Source organism: Salmo salar, chromosome 15 (genome assembly GCF_965601325.2).
Source record: "Salmo salar chromosome 15, fSalSal1, whole genome shotgun sequence".
Taxonomy (NCBI): domain Eukaryota; kingdom Metazoa; phylum Chordata; class Actinopteri; order Salmoniformes; family Salmonidae; genus Salmo; species Salmo salar.
In genome coordinates, this window is record NC_138305.1 from 55,970,145 (window position 1) to 55,981,437 (window position 11,293).

An 11,293-nucleotide genomic window follows, 5' to 3' on the forward strand; every position below is an offset into this window, starting at 1 on the left:
AAGTAACAGGTAATTAAAGAGCATCAGTAAAATAACAATAGCGAGACTAAACGGGGGGTACCGGTACAGAGTCAATGTGCAGGGGCACCGGTTAGTTGAGGTAATATGTACATGAAGGTAGAGTAATAAAAGTGACTATGCATAGATGATAACAACAGAGAGTAGCAGCGGTGTAAAAGAGGGGGGAGCAATGCAAATAGTCTGGGTAGGGATTTGATTAGGTGTTCAGGAGTCTTATGGCTTGGGGGTTGAAGCTGTTTAGAAGCCTCTTGGACCTAGACTTGGCGCTCCGGTACCGCTTGCCATGGAGTAGCAAAGAGAACACTCTATGACTAGGGTGGCTGGAGCCTTTTGACAATTTTTAGGGCCTTCCTCTGACATCGCCTGGTATGGAGGTCCTGGATGGCAGGAAGCTTGACCCCAGTGATGTACTGGGCCGTTCGCACTATCTTCTGTAGTGCCTTGCGGTCAGAGGCTGAGCAGATGCCATACCAGGCAGTGATGCAACCCGTCAGGATGCTCTCGATGGTGCAGCTGTAGAACTTTTTGAGGATCTGAGGACCCACGCCAAATCTTTTCAGTCCCCTGATAACTTTTTTATTGATCTAGTCACTGGTGCTTCCTGCTTTAATTTTTGCTTATAAGCAGGAATCCGGAGGATATAATTATGGTCAGATTTGCCAAATGGATGGCGAGGGAGAGCTTTCTATGCATCTCTGTGTGTGGAGTAAAGGTGGTCCAGAGTTTTTTTTTCTCTGGTTGCACATTTAACATGCTGATATAAATTTGGTAAAACGGATTTAAGTTTCCCTCTATTAAAAGTCCCCGGCTACTAGCAGCGCCGCCTCTGGGTGAGCGTTTTCTTGTTTGCTTATGGCGGAATACAGCTCATTCAATGCTGCCTTAGTGCTAGCCTCTGACTGTGGTGGTTTGTAAACAGCTACGAAAAATACATGAAAACTCTCTAGGTAGATAGTGTGGTCAACAGCTTATCATGAGATGCTCTACCTCAGGTGAGCAATAGCTCGAGACTTCCTTAGATATCATGCACCAGCTGTTATTTAAAAAAAATACATAGTCTGCCGCCCCTTGTCTTACCAGAAGTCGCTGTTCTATCCTGCTGGTGCAGCGTATAACCAGCCAGCTGTATGTTGATAGTGTCATCGTTCAGCCATGGCTCCGTAAAGCATAAGATATTATAGTTTTGAAAGTCCCGTTGGCAGTTTAATCTTCCTCGTAGGTCATCTATTTTATTGTCCAAAGATTGCACGTTTGCTAGCAGAATGGAAGGAAGTGGGGGTTTATTTGATCGCCTACAAATTCTCAGAAGGCAGCCCGCCCTCTGGTCCCTTTTTCTCCGCCTCCTCTTCATGTAAATCACGGGGATCTGGGTCTGTTTCCGAGAAAGCAGTATATCGTTCGCATCGGGCTCGTTAAAGGAAAAAAAGGATTCTGCCAGTCAGTGGTGAGTAATCGCAGTCCTGATGTCCAGAAGTTATTTTTGGTCATAAGAGACAGTACCGGCAACATTATGTACAAAATAAGTAAAAAATTAAGTTACAAACAACACAAATAAACGAACAAAAAAACACAATCGGTTGAGGACACGTAAAACGTCTGCCTTCTTCTCTAGCACCATTTTACCTTGCCTGCCAATGCATGCTTGTCCCAACCAAGTACCCAAGCTAACTTGTTAATGTTGGCTAGCTTGCTAGCTAGCTACTTCCAGACACAAATGAGAGAACACCTCACTCTGACAATTTTACTTGCTGTAGCAGATCTAGAGCGTTCTTGACTATTACTTTTTTTGTCTACCTTTATGGTCATATTCAGCGGGTGTTGTGCATTCGTAAATTCATCAGTTGTTCTGCGCTCTGGCACACTCAGACGAGAGTACTCTGAAATCGGAGTAGATAGAGATATGCAAACTGGATAACTGTCTTTCAAGTCCTTGGTAGCTAACCAAATGACACCTGCATCTATAGCTGTATAGCCACCGAAAAAGGATATGAGAGGAAAAAGTCAGTCACTCACCCACTCCTCCAATGACATGACATGACATGACATTCTCCTAGCAGCTAACTAGCTAGTCATCTAGCTAACGTTAGGCTCCGTGTTTTTAGCTTGGTACATAAATAGATATGCTAGCCTATTAGCCACAATATGACTTACTTGTGATCATTGCCCTTGCTAGTTTGATTGTATTGACATTCCCAGCCTTAGTTGCATTTGTCCGTTTTTGTCCAGGATATTGAGTCATTGAAACTGAAACAATGCATCCAGAATGGAGGCAGCCAACAATGTTCCAGGCCTGCTTACAACCTGATAGCAATATTTTTTGGACTACCAGGAAGTGTAATTATATGATTATTGCTGAATTATATGAATCATACATTGATGTGCATCCATCTATTTAGCCAACAATGCCTTAGTGTACATCATGGAATGTTGAGTCAAAAATAGCCGATTTTTAAAACCTCTTATAAAGTTGGTTTTGTAGCAAAAACTGGGAATTTGATATTTGTGTTTGACGTTTTGTCTCTTTGTTTCAGGAGTTAAAACGCTGTCAGTTCCACTTTAAACTTTAGGTCACTGGTTACTTTGTGTGCTAAATGTAAAATGTTTTTGCAATGGGAAGTAATAGTTGTACATTTCAATTGGGAAATGCTCAATGGTTGTGTTTTTGTAATCTCATGATTGGGACCTACTGGCTTATTATGTCTGAGTTTATGGACTGCTTATCCTTTAACATCATGCTGTGTGTGACTGCTGTCTTTCCATCGGCCGTATGTAGGGGTGCCTGAAGAAGTGGGTATACTAGAATTTTGCCCAAAAGTTCCAAAACTGCCCGCCCAGCGAAGTAACGGCACCCTGTGTGAAAAATCTTATGTTATTTTAAAAGTATTTGATGAGTTTTCAAATAGATTTTTCAGATGTTCACTCTCAAAATCATCCAAGCCCATCCATGCCATCCATGCCATTTGTCCATCCATGCCATCGGCCCTGGTGCCTGGAGGAGTGAGTATACTCAAATTCTGCCCAACAATTCCCAAACGGCCCGCCGAGCGAAGGAACGGCACCCTGTGTGAAAAATCCTTTTTTTTTTGTCTTTGTATGAGTTTTTCCTTTCGATTATTCAGATTTTCACTGTCAAAATAACCCATACATGTCTACGCCCCTGATGCAAACAGAGCATGATGACAATTGCGCATCACAAATAGCCTACCAACCAACACTTCGTACTAAACTTTTTCAATACCTGGTTTGCATACCCATTGTTGCCACAGTTAGAATTTACTGGTAGATATCATAAGTTGATACGTCTTTCCTACCCTACCGGCTACCGATGTCAATCTTCTGTGAGCTGCTCCATGACAAAACCAGTGGAGAGCTGCACACTCTTGCTGCCTGCAGATGATATTCCGTTGACACGACACGGATAATATAGACCTGGTGGGATAGCCCAGTCAAAACTGTTCGCTGCTCTGGCACCCCAATGGTGGAACAAGCTCCCTCACGACGCCAGGACAGCGGAGTCAATCACCACCTTCCGGAGACACCTGAAACCCCACCTCTTTAAGGAATACCTAGGATAGGATAAAGTAATCCTTCTAACCCCCCCCTTAAAAGATTTAGATGCACTATTGTAAAGTGGTTGTTCCACTGGATATCATAAGGTGAATGCACCAATTTGTAAGTCGCTCTGGGTAAGAGCGTCTGCTAAATGACTTAAATGTAAATGTAATATTCCATGCAGCAGCAGAACAGAGAAGCTACGTCTGGTAAGACGAGGGGTGGGGGTGTGTGTCTTTGTCAATAACAGCTGGTGTGCGATGTCTAATATTAAAGAAGTCTTGAGGTATTGCTTGCCTGAGGTAGAGTACCTTATGGTAAGCCGTAGACCACACTATCTACCAAGAGAGTTCTCATCTACAGTGGCTTGCGAAAGTATTCACCCCCCTTGGCATTTTCCCTATTTTGTTGCCTTAGAACCTGGAATTAAAATTGATTTTGGGGGGGGTTTGTATCATTTGATTTACACAACATGCCTACCACTTTGAAGATGCAAAATATTTTTTATTGTGAAACAAACAAGAAATAAGACAAAAAAACAGAAAACTTAAGCGTGCATAACTGTTCATCCCCCCCAAAGTCAATACTTTGTAGAACCACCATTTGCAGCAACTACAGCTGCAAGTCTCTTGGGGTATGTCTCTATAAGCTTGGCACATCTAGCCACTGGGATTTTTTCCCATTCTTCCAGCTCCTTCAAGTTGGATGGGTTCTGCTGGTGTACAACAATCTTTAAGTCATACCACAGATTCTCAACTGGATTGAGGTCTGGCCTTTGACTAGGCCATTCCAAGACATTTAAATGGTTCTCTTTAAACCACTCGAGTGTTGCTTTAGCAGTATGCTCAGGGTCATTGTCCTGCTGGAAGGTGAACCTCCATCCCACTCTCAAACCTCTGGAAGACTGAAACAGGTTTCCCTCAAGAATTTCCCTGTATTTAGCGCCATTCATCATTCCTTCAATTCTGACCAGTTTCCCAGTCCCTGTCGATAAAAAAAAAAACATTCCCACAGCATGATGCTGCCACCACCATGCTTCACTGTTGGGATGGTGTTCTTGGGGTGATGTGAGGTGTTGAGTTTGCGCCAAACATAGCGTTTTCCTTGATGGCCAAAAAGCTACATTTTTGTCTCATCTGACCAGAGTACCTTCTTCCATATGTTTTGGGAATCTCCCACATGCCTTTTGGTGAACACCAAACGTGTTTGCTTATTTTGTTCTTTAAGCAATGGCTTTTTTCTGGCCACTCTTCCGTAAAGTCCAGTGGAGTGTACGGCTTAAAGTAGTCCTATGGACAGATATTCCAATCTCCGCTGTAGAGCTTTGCAGCTCCTTCAGGGTTATCTTTGGTCTCTTTGTTGCCTCTCTGATTAATTCCCTCCTTGCCTGGTCCATGAGTTTTGGTGGGTGGCCCTCTCTTGGCAGGTTTGTTGTGGTGCCATATTCTTTCCATTTTTTAATGATGGATTTAATGGTACTCCGTGGGATGTTCAAAGTTTATGATATTTTATTATAACCCAACCCTGACCTGTACTTCTCCACAACTTTGTCCCTGACCTGTTTGGTGAGCTCCTTGGTCTTCATGGTGCCGCTTGCATGGTGGTGCCCCTTGCTTAGTGGTGTTGCAGATTCTGGGGCCTTTCAAAACAGGTGTATATATACTGAGATCATGTGACAGATCATGTGACACTTAGATTGCACACATGTGGACTTTATGTAACGAATTATGTGACTTCTGAAGGTAATTGGTTGCACCAGATTTTATTTAGGGGCTTCATACCAAAGAATATGAATACATATGCACGCACGCACCACTTTTCTTTTTTTTCTTTTTTATGTTTTAACAACACATATTTTACATTTCATTTCACCAATTTGGACAATTTTGTGTATGTCCATTATGTGAAATTCAAATAAAAATCCATTCATCCCCCATTATGTGAAATTCAAATAAAAATCCATTCATCCCCCAAGGGATTGCAAGGTACTGTATATTATTCGTAGCCGTCTGTTTACTACCACAAATCGACACTGGCACCAAGACCGCACTCAAACAACTCTATAAGGCTATAAGCAAACAAGAAAATGCTCATCCAGAAGCGGCACTCCTAGTGGCTGTGGACTTTAATGCAGGCAAACTTAAATCCGTTGTGCCTCATTTCTACCAGCATGTCACATGTGCAACCAGAGGGAAAAAAACTCTAGACCACCTTTACTCCACACACAGAGATGCATTCAAAGCTCTCCCCGCCCTCCATTTGGCAAATCTGACCACAATTCTATCCTCCTGATTCCTGCTTACAAGCAAAAACTAAAGCAGGAAGTATCAGTGACTCTAGCACAGACTGGCATGGGTGCCCAGATCCTCAAACAGTTCTACAGCTGCACCATCAAGAGCATCCTGACCAGTTGCATCACCGCCTGGTATGGTAACTGCTCGGTATCTTACCGTAAGGCGCTACAGAGGGTAGTGCGTACGGACCTGTACATCACCCAGGCTAATCTTCCTGTCATCCAGGACCTATATAATAGGCGGTGTCAGAGGAAAGCCCAAAAAATTGTCATAGACTCCAGTCACCCAAGTCATAGACTGTTTTCTCTGCTATCACATGGCAAGCTGTACCGGAGGGCCAAGTCTAGGACCTAAAAGGCTGCTTAACAGCTTCTACCCCCAAGCCATAAGACACCTGAACAATTAATCAAATGGCCACCAGACTATATACATTTACCCCCACCCCCCCATTAATTTGGTTTGTACACTGCTGCTACTCGCAATGACTCGGTACCAGTACCCCTTGTATATAGCCTCATCATTGTTATTTTATTGTGTTATTTTTTTGGTATTTTTTTTACTTTAGTTTATTTGCTAAATATTTTATTAACTCTTCTTGAACTGCACTGTTGGTTAACCTCTTGGGGCCACCCCTTCCCGTTCTGATCCCTGTGACGGGATTGCTTGACAAGATACATGGCGTGAAATTCAAAACAGCAAAAATCTAATAATTTAAATTTCTCAAACAATCAACTGTTTTACACCATTTGAAAGATAAACATCTCCTTAATCCAACCACGTTGTCCGATTTTAAAGAGGCTTTATGGCGAAAGCATAAAGTTAGATTATGTTAGGACAGTACATAGACAAAACATTACACACAGCCATTTTCAAAGCAAGCATATATGTCACAAAAACCAAAACCACAGCTAAATGCAGCACTAACCTTTGGTGATCTTCATCAGATGACAATCCTTGGACATTATGTTAGACAATACATGCATTTTTTGTTCAATCAAGTTCATATTTATATCCAAAAACAGCATTTTACATCGGCGCGTGACGTTGAGAAAATGTATCTCCCCCAAAACTGCCGGTGAATTTACAAAAATACTCATTATAAAACGTGGATAAAATATTAAACTGTTAACTGTTAAGATTAACATCTCCTGAATGCAACCGCATTGACAGATTTCAAAATAACTTTACTGTGAAAGCACACTTTGCAATAATCTGAGTACTCTGCTCAGAAAAATACACTACGCAATACAGATAGCCGCCATGTTGGAATCATCTAAAATCATAAATAACATTAGAAAGGCTTGTAAGTAAGCATTTCACGGTAAGGTCTACACTTGTTGTATTCAGTTTGATTTGATACTAGGCTATCTGTGCAGCGCACATCAAATCAAAATCAAATCAAATCAAATGTATTTATATAGCCCTTCTTACATCAGCTGATATCTCAAAGTGCTGTACAGAAACCCAGCCTAAAACCCCAAACAGCAAGCAATGCAGGTGTAGAAGCACGGTGGCTAGGAAAAACTCCCTAGAAAGGCCAAAACCTAGGAAGAAACCTAGAGAGGAACCAGGCTGTGAGGAGGGCCAGTCCTCTTCTGGCTGTGCCGGGTGGAGATTATAACAGCACATGGCCAAGATGTTCAAATGTTCATAAATGACCAGCATGGTCAAATAATAATAATCATAGTAGTTGTCGAGGGTGCAACAAGTCAGTAACACAAGAGTAAGTGTCAGTTGGCTTTTTCATAGCCGATCTTTGAGAGTAACTCTAACGCTCCTGCTGTCTCTAGAGAGTTGAAAACAGCAGGTCTGGGACAGGTAGCACGTCCGGTGAATAGGTCAGGGTTCCAGCAGGTCTGGGACAGCAGGTCTGGGACAGGTAGCACGTCCGGGGAACAGGTCAGGGTTCCATAGCCGCAGGCAGAACAGTTGGAACTGGAGCAGCAGCACGGCCAGGTGGACTGGGGACAGCAAGGAGTCATCAAGCCAGGTAGTCCTGAGGCATGGTCCTAGGGCTCAGGTCCTCCGAGAGAGAGAGAGAGAAAGAAAGAAAGAAAGAGAAGAAAGAAAGAAAGAAAGAAAGAAAGAAAGAAAGAAAGAAAGAAAGAAAGAAAGAAAGAATTAGAGAGAGCATATTTAAATTCACACAGGACACCGGGAAAGACAAGAGAAATACTCCAAATGTGACAGACTGACCCTAGCCCCCCGACACATAAACTACTGCAGCATAAATACTGGAGGCTGAGACAGGAGGGGTCAGGAGACACTGTGGCCCCATCCGATGAAACCCCCAGACAGGGCCAAACAGGTAGGATATAACCCCACCCACTTTGCCAAAGCACAGCCCCCACACCACTGGAGGGATATCTCCAACCACCAACCTACCATCCCGAGACAAGGCCGAGTATAGCCCACAAAGATCTCGGCCACGGCACAACCCAAGGGGGGGCGCCAACCCAGACAGGAAGACCACATCAGTGACTCAACCCATTCAAGTGACGCACCCCTCCCAGGGACGGCATGGAAGAACACCAGTAAGCCAGTGACTCAGCCCCTGTAATAGGGGTGGAGGCAGAGAATCCCAGTGGAGAAAGGGGAAACCGGCCAGGCAGAGACAGCAAGGGTGGTTCGTTGCTCCAGCCTTTCCGTTCACCTTCACACCCCTGGACCAGACTACACTTAATCATAGGACCTACTGAAGAGATGTGTCTTCAGTAAAGACTTAAAGGTTGAGACTGAGTCTGCGTCTCTCACATGGGTAGGCAGGCTATTCCATAAAAATGGAGCTCTATAGGAGAAAGCCCTGCCTCCAGCTGTTTGCTTAGAAATTCTAGGAACAATTAGGAGGCCCGCATCTTGTGACCGTAGCGTACGTGTAGGTATGTACGGCAGGACCAAATCGGAAAGATAGGTAGGAGCAAGCCGATGTAATGCTTTTTAGGTTAGCAGTAAAACCTTGAAATCAGCCCTTGCCTTAACAGGAAGCCAGTGTAGGGAGGCTAGCACTGGAGTAATATGATCACATTTTTGGGTTCTAGTCAGGATTCTAGCAGCCGTATTTAGCACTAACTGAAGTTTATTTAGTGCTTTATCCGGGTAGCCGGAAAGTAGAGCATTGCAGTAGTCCAACCTAGAAGTAACAAAGGCATGGATTAATTTTTCTGCGTCATTTTTGGACAGAAAGTTTCTGATTTTTGCATTGTTACGTAGATGGAAAGAAGCTGTCCTTGAAACAGTCTTGATATGTTCTTCAAAAGAGAGATCAGGGTCCAGAGTAACGCCGAGGTCCTTCATAGTTTTATTTGAGATGACTGTACAACCATCCAGATTAATTGTCAGATTCAACAGAAGATCTCTTTGTTTCTTGGGACCTAGAACAAGCATCTCTGTTTTGTCCGAGTTTAAAAGTAGAAAGTTTGCAGCCATCCACTTCCTTATGTTTGAAACACAGGCTTGTAGCGAGGGCAATTTTGGGGCTTCACCATGTTTCATTGAAATGTACAGTGGTGTGTCATCCGCATAGCATTAAAATGTAACATTATGTTTTCGTATGACATCCCCAAGAGGTAAAATATATAGTGAAAACAATAGTGGTCCTAAAACAGAACCTTGAGGAACACACGAAATGTACAGTTGATTTGTCAGAGGACAAACCATTCACAGAGACAAACTGATATCTTTCCAACAGATAAGATCTAAACCAGGCCAGAACTTGTCCATGTAGACCAATTTGGGTTTCCAATCTCTCCAAAAGAATGTGGTGATCGATGGTATCAAAATGAGAGAAAATTAGAGAATATAATTCACCTGCTTTGCAATTCCGTAGACTACTTTAATTGATAAATTGTATGCCTCAACTACACTAGTTTGTTACACATCAGTAGGGATTAAGAAGGGAGTATACTCAACGCCACAGTAAAAAAAGTGGGTATACCGTTTCTACCTGCGTATAACCTCCACTAAATCACTGGACCTTTATGTTTTACAAAAAGTGCTTTCTCCTACATGAGTGCGCTGGTATTACAGTTGCTGTCCTTTCAGCATCACCAAACTATCACACACTGAAGACCTATAGGTTCACCACTGTACTAACCTGTCACACACTGAAGACCTATAGGTTCACCACTGTACTAACCTGTCACACTGAAGACCTATAGGTTCACCACTGTACTAACCTGTCACAAACTGAAGGCCTATAGGTTCACCACTGTACTAACCTGTCACACACTGAAGACCTATAGGTTCACCACTGTACTAACCTGTCACACACTGAAGACCTATAGGTTCACCACTGTACTAACATGTCTATAATAGAGATAAAGGCTGTTAAGATACTGTATTCATGTTTCAATAAAGGAGTGGATATATGTGGCCTGGCGAAGCAGTTTTATGAGCTGACTGAATGGAAGCTGATAAGTAGGAGTTTTTTTACTACGCTGGTCTAGGGATGAAATTACAAGTCCTCACTGTCCGAGACCGAGTCAAGACCCAGTACAAATGTATCTGACACAGAGACAAGACCAAGACACTTAATATGTGATCTCGAAACCGATCTCAAGTACTACAACACTGGTAGACCCCCCCCCCAAACCCCCAAAAGGCTTAGACTCTTAAGGGTTCAATTACCTGGTTTCTCTATAGTCTAAACCCACCTGCTGCACCTGCTGCTAGCTGCCAGGTTTTCTGCTATTATGCTAATGTTTACATTGACTGTGTGTGTAGGAGTGTGCAACACAATTGGTGCACTGTACCGCTTCTAATTACCAGTGTGACTCACCGCTGACGTTCCAGCACAGAGAGCTGTGGTGCCTCATAACCATGGTCACTTTCCCCCTGTGTTGTGGGTCAAATACTTTGACATCAAATTAGAGTTGGAGGCTTTCCCAGGAAAACCTTGGAATTTAAATAAGGATACCAGAATTGCGCAACTCTACATCAAATAGAATGTCAGATCATGACAGTCAGTGTGAGAGAATCATATCCCTGACTGTATCATGATTTTGGTTTGTGCTTTCCTCCTTGAGATCTAATAGCAAAATCTCTGAACGTTATTCAACACCAGCGCGTTTCCAATATCCATTCACCATTGTACAGAGCGGTGTCTCCTCTAAAGCGTTGGTCTCTATATGTAACAATTACCACACGTTTCAATGTCCTCCCTCTTCAGTTCCTGTTTGACTTTGAGCCTCCATGGTGCCCAACACGTTTACTGCAAGATGTGGCATATACAGGAGGGTGAGATTCATGCATTTTGTCACTAGGGGGTTGTTTTCTACAATGATTAATATGACTGTGACTGGAATTCAATTGAATCCACATACATTAATCTCCTACCACGCACGCACACACACACACACACACACACTGTTTACCTCTTCGACGGCGGAAATTTACTGAACACACACACACACACACACAAACAGGTA